This window comes from Leopardus geoffroyi, chromosome A1, assembly GCF_018350155.1.
Source record: "Leopardus geoffroyi isolate Oge1 chromosome A1, O.geoffroyi_Oge1_pat1.0, whole genome shotgun sequence".
Classification (NCBI taxonomy): domain Eukaryota; kingdom Metazoa; phylum Chordata; class Mammalia; order Carnivora; family Felidae; genus Leopardus; species Leopardus geoffroyi.
Genome location: NC_059326.1, coordinates 62,976,476 through 62,982,997, shown reverse-complemented (window position 1 = coordinate 62,982,997; position 6,522 = coordinate 62,976,476).

Sequence of the window (6,522 nt, the reverse complement as noted above, 5' to 3'; positions counted from 1 at the left end):
GTCTTAACCATTATCTCCAAGTAGCCAGCTGAGGTAACTCTAGGGCCTACCTCTTCATATTCCTCATCTAAGGCCTTCCTTCTTTGCCTGTTTCCGCCATTGTCTGAAGTCATCATTTCATTTATTTTGTCCAGTTCCATACTTGTTAAAGTTTGAAGATTAGGTCTGTATTACGTCTAAAAGCTATAATATAGAAAATAAAATTTTAATATAACCATTCTATACTGAAAGTCATCAAATGCCTAGGCTCTAAGGAATTATTTGGAAATCCTTTACAAAAGTCATAAGACATTAGGAGCCTTAAGGAAGACCTAAATCAGAGGAGGAATACACAATGTTCAAATATAGAAAGACTGAAAATTGTGAAGATCTCAAACCTCTCCAAATTAATTTATGGTCTTAAAGCAATGTGATTTAAAATGCTAGTAACTTTTATCATGGATTTTGACAAAATTATTCTAAAATGTTCAAGATGCAAAGGAAAAAGTGTATCTAAGACACTCTTGAAGAATAACAAGAAATAACGATTTAGTCTCTCAGAAACCAAGAAGTATTTTAAAGCTGTTTGAATACAGAATGAAATTGGGTGAATATCAATAAGGGCAATGGAATAGAATAGACCCACACATATGGATACTTGATTTATGACAAGATGGATACTGGATAATATTAAAGGAAAGATGTTTTCTATTAAAAAGTTTGGATGAATTGCATTCCCTTGAAATAAATGGAACTTGACCTTTATTCTCATACTATCAACAAAAATCTGCTTCCTGTTGATTGTACATATAATATACAAAAGGCCCAACATTAAAGTTCTTAGAATATAGTAAAAAAATATCTTTATAAATTTAGGATAAGTAAACAGCACACAATAGTCTTGAATATAAAAAACATTAAGTTGATAATACTGTGTTTATAAAGTGGCCCATTAAAGGAGTGGAAAAAATAATAAAGTTCCAGAAAAGAAAATACTTCAAGAAATAGAACCTACAATGGGGCGCCTGGGTGGCGCAGTCAGTTGGGCGTCCGACTTCAGCCAGGTCACGATCTCGCGGTCCGTGAGTTCGAGCCCCGTGTCGGGCTCTGGGCTGGTAGCTCAGAGCCTGGAGCCTGTTTCTGATTCTGTGTCTCCCTCTCTCTCTGCCCCTCCCCCGTTCATGCTCTGTCTCTGTCCCAAAAATAAATAAACGTTGAAAAAAAAAAAAAGAAAGAAATAGAACCTACAAATGGTCTATATCCAGAAACTGTACATAACTGCTATGCATCACTATTGAAAAGACAGACAACCTAATAGAAAATTTACAAAAGGCAAAGAATTACCAAAAACTGGCATCTAAGTATTCAATAATGTTTAAAAAGTAATCAAGTATTAATAATGGAAAAATATAAGTCAACATGACAATGAGCTATTCTAACAATAGGACTAAAACTAAAGGAACCACCACTACATTCAGCATGGTTTTACCTCAAAGCTAATGTTGAATAAAAAGTCAGACCTAAGTACGAATATTGCATGACTCCATAAAATTAAAATAGGCAGTTTAGGAGGATATATTGCTTTTAAAGATTTTATTTTTAAGCAATCTCATCTCCTACATGGGCTTGAACCTACAACCACACGATCAAGAGTCTCATGATCTACGGACTGAGCCAGCTACCACCTTTTTGTTTTAGAAATTGGAATGAGTTTAAATTGTATAGGATGGGAAATGTAGCTATAAGTCATAAGGGAATCTTGTTTACAATCTTTTTTTTGACATGGATGGTCAAGATATTAGAAATAGGTTTACTTCAAGATCACTCACTGAATGTCTAGTTACTGATTTATGTACTTCATGGGTCTACTGTACTTCAGTTAGAATTTTAAAAAGGAGGAAGACCAAGAAGAGGGACTTAGATGAAGAGAAAGTTTACCACACTTAAAAGATTTAAACCAAAGGTATTTACAGATTTATGTGAAGAAATCTTAGAAGATCTGCATAATTCTCAGTGTATTGAAATCAAGAGAAGCTCTCAAATACTTCAAGACTGAAGAGGACTACAAGGTCAGCTCCAAAGAAAGTTGAGACCTGTTTTTTTTTTTTTTTTTAATCAACTTTGAATTGTAGAAAAGCAGAATAAGCTCAAATTTCTAAGGGAAAATTATATTCAACCTGGAATTCTACAATGAAACAAACGGTCTCATTATAGATGCAAAATACATTTTCACAAATGACAGCACCTTCAACAAAGCAATGAAACCCTGGGACAATGGTTGTGTAGCAGGCTTTGTGTCTTACATTGTTTGGGTTACTAGAGCAGAATGTAATAGACTGAGTGGCTTGGCTTATCAGTAACAAAAATTTGTTTTCCAGAGTTCTGGAGTTTGGGAAGTTCAAACACCAAAGTACTAGCAGATTCAGAGTCTGGTGAGAGCCTATTTCCCGATTTATTGATACCCATCTTTTCATTGTAACTTCATGTGGCAGAATATGCAAAGGGCTCTTAGAAGTCTCTTTTACAAGGGCACTAATCGCATGTCTGAGAGTGGACCTAATCAACTTCCAAAGGCCCAACTTCCAACTACCATCACATTGGGGAAAAAGGTTTCAACATATGAATTTGAGGAGAGACACAAATATTCAGTCTGTAGAACTTTAAAAGTAGTTCTATTAGGACTGAACTTCAGTGGCTCCAGAATGGTTATTTAAAAAGACATTGGGTAGTAGACATGTTATTGAATGAAGAAAAAAAAGGGGGGAAGATTTCGTCATCCATACGATGAATTGTCTACTTTTTTTTTTTATTATTACAAGATAGAAGAATTTATAATTAGGAAATTAAGGAAAACCAATTTGAAACAAAAAAAATAAATGCAAGTATTGGAAAGTCAAGGAATACATATGAGCCAAAGTAAAATATGTCATTATTTGGAACAATTAATGGAATATAATTTGTCCTTGATGTTAGAAACATTTTCCTACATTTTTTGTCCTTACACAGGACCTTAGAGAAACTAAAGCGTTTTTCATTTCTGTATATTTTGCAATGAAAAGTATTTTGTCAGATTCACGTAAATTCTTATTTTCAACCTTACAAATTATCTATGGACCAAGAATTCAATAAAGAGTTATTCTTAAAAAAAAAAAAATTACCCTGAGAGATTACCCTGGGAAACTACAAATGTTAAAAAATGAAGTGGGGAATGGTGTGGAAATGTGGAGCTGTTACAGGTATGTTAATATTCATACCTGGTCAGTAATTAAGAGAGAATGAGGGAGAGGAATCCAAATGGTGGTATAGAAAGACCATGAACTCACCATCTCCATAGACACACTGAATTTACAATCACATACAGAGCAATTCCTCCTGAGGAAGGGCTGAACAGCTGACTACACAAGGATAGAGGGATGCACAGAGAACAGGAGGTCAGACACAAAACGTGGTAATGACAGGACCACCACCTTCAACACTGCGAACTGCAGTAGGGATGATAGCACAGAGGGACCATGAGTCCATTTGCTTACCCTGAGGCATAGGGAAAAAAGCTGTGATTTAAAGGGCAACAAGACTGGAAGTGAACTAATTCTAAAGTATCTGCTAAATGACAGGGGAACGGCTGTAACATTCTCCAGGGTTGAAAGTGCCAGTAAATGGTATTGTATACACTTCCCTGGGCATCTAAGCAACCATTTCCCCAAAGCAGGTTCCCCCACCCATTCCCATTCAAAGTCCAGCCATCCTACCACAGAGGCTCTAGTGTGGCATGCACCAGGACACCCCCAAACCAAGCCCATTACAACTTCAGCTGTCTCAGCAAGGTGGCAGAGATACAAAGCACCCTGGGATACCTCAGTCCAGCACCCACCTTAGTTCCACATGACTAGCCAGGACAACCCTGCAGAGAGCTCATACCTGCTACAGCTCCAGCTGTCCTGCAATGGCACCCCCTGTACAGAGCACCCCCAAACCCCTCCAGCCAGTGCCAAGTTCAGCTTTAGCCAGGTGTCTATCCAAAAAGAGGATAGAACAATAGTAAATACCTATGCATTCAACATAGGAGCACATAAATTATATAAAGCAAATATTAAAGACAAAGGGAGAAATCGATAGTAATACAATAATAGTAGACTTTAATACCCCACTTACATAAATGGATAGTTCAGACAGAAATTCAAAAAGGAAACACTGGCTTTGAATGAAACATTAGTCCAAATGGACTTAACAGATATTTATAGAACATCCCATCCAGAAACAATACAGTAGTACATTCTTTAAGTACAGGGGAAACAGTCCCCAAGAGAAATCACATGTTAGGCCACAAAAACAAGTCTCCATAAATTTAAGGCCAAAATGTATGAGGCATCTTTTCTGACCACAACTGTATGAAACTACATGTTACAAGAAAGTGGAAGAAACAGGCTAAGCATGTAACTAAGTAACCAATGGGTCACAGAAATCAAAGAGGAAATAAAATACATGGTGATAAAAATAGAAACAATGACCTAACATCTTTGAGACACAAGGAAAAATAAGATGGAAGTTTAGGGTGATAAGTCCTGCTTAAACAAATTTCACTTAAACAATCTAACCATACCTCTCAAGGAACTAGAAAAGAACAAAGCCCAAAGTTAGTAGAAGGAAGGAAATAATAAAGATCAAAGCAGAGTAACTGAAATAGGGACTAAAAACAAACAAACAAAAAAAAGATGAATGAAACCAAGAGCTGGTTCTTTGAAAAGATAATCAAAATTGAGTAACCTTTAACCAGACTCATCAAGGGGAAAAAAAAAAAAAAAGGACTCTGAGGGGGGCCTGGGTGGCTCAGTCAGTTAGGTCATGATCTCACAATTCCTGAGTTTGAGCCCAGTATCAGCCTCTGTATTGACAACACAGAGTCTGCTTGGGATTCTCTGTCTCCCTCTCTTTGCCCCTCCCTCTCACTATTCTCTCTCAAAAATAAACACTTAAAAAATATTTTAAAAAATGAGGCGCCTGGGTGGCTCAGTTGGTTAAGCATCCGACTTACATTCAAGTCATGATCTCATGGTTCATGACTTCCAGCCCCGCATCGGGGTCTCTGCTGACAGCTCAGAGCTTGGGGCCTGCTTCAGATTCTGTGTCTCCCACTCTCTCTGACCTTCCCCCACTCTCTCGTTTTCAAAAATAAACATTAAAAAATTAAAATTAAACAAAAAGGATTCAAAATCAGAAAACAGAACACCACAGAAATACAAAGGATTGTAAGAGACAAAACATGTATACTAACAAATTGAACATCCTAGAAGAAATGGATAAGTTCCTAAAAACATACAATCTTCCAAGACTGAATTTGGAAGAAATAGAAAATCTGAACAGACCGATTACAAGTAATGAAATTGAAGGGGTAATCAAAAAACTGCTGAAGAAAAGTCTAGCATCAAAAGGACTCACAGGTGACTACTATCAAACATTTAAAAAAGTCAATACCGGTCTTTCTCAAACAACTCCCAAAATAGAAGAGGAAGGAATGCATCCAAATTCGTTCTATGAGGCCAATATTACCCTGATACCAAAAGCAAAAACACTACAAAAAGAACACTACAGGCCAATATCCCTGATGAATATAGATGCAAAATTCTAACAAAATATTAGCAAGCAAATTCAACCATATGTTAGAAGCATCATCCATCATGATCAAGTAGGAGTATTCTGGGGATAAAGGATGGGTCAATATCAATAAGTGAACATGATATGCCACATTAACACAATAAAGGATAAAACTATAGAATCATCTCAACAGATGCAGAAAAAGCACTTGTAAAACTATTAGTTCATGATAAAAGCTCCCAACCAAGTGGGTTTAGAGGAAACATACCTCAAAGTACTAAAGATCATATATGCAAATGCTAACCTCAGCTAACATCACACTTGGTGGTGAAAAATTGAAAGCACTTCCAAGATAACAAGACAAAGATGTCCACTCTCACCACTTTTATTCAACGTAATATCTTAAGTCCTAGCTTCAGAAGGCAAGAAATAAAAGGCATTCAAATTGACAAAAGAGAAAACTTCCACTATTTATAGGTGACATTATATACAGAAAACCCTAAAGCCTCCATCCAGAAACTATTAGAATAAATCAATTCAGTAAAGTTTCAGGAAAAATCAATATACAGAAATCCATTGTGCTTCTGTACAATAAAGTAGAAGAGAAATTAAGATAATCGCATTTACAAATGCATCAAAAAGAATAAAGTGCCTAAGAGTAAATTTAAAAAAGAAGATGAAAAACTGGTACACTTAAAACTAAGACAATGGTGAAAAAAAATAGAAAAGGACAAAAATGCAAAGATATACCATGCTCATGGATCAAAAGAATATTGTTACAACATCCATGTTACCCAAAACAACCTAGAGATTCAGTGCAATCCTGATCAACATGCCAGCAATATTTTTCACAGATCTAGAATAATCCTAAAATCTGTATGGAAATACAGAAGGTCCAAGTAGACCAAATGATTTTAAGAAAAACAAAATTGGAGGTGTCACAATACCACA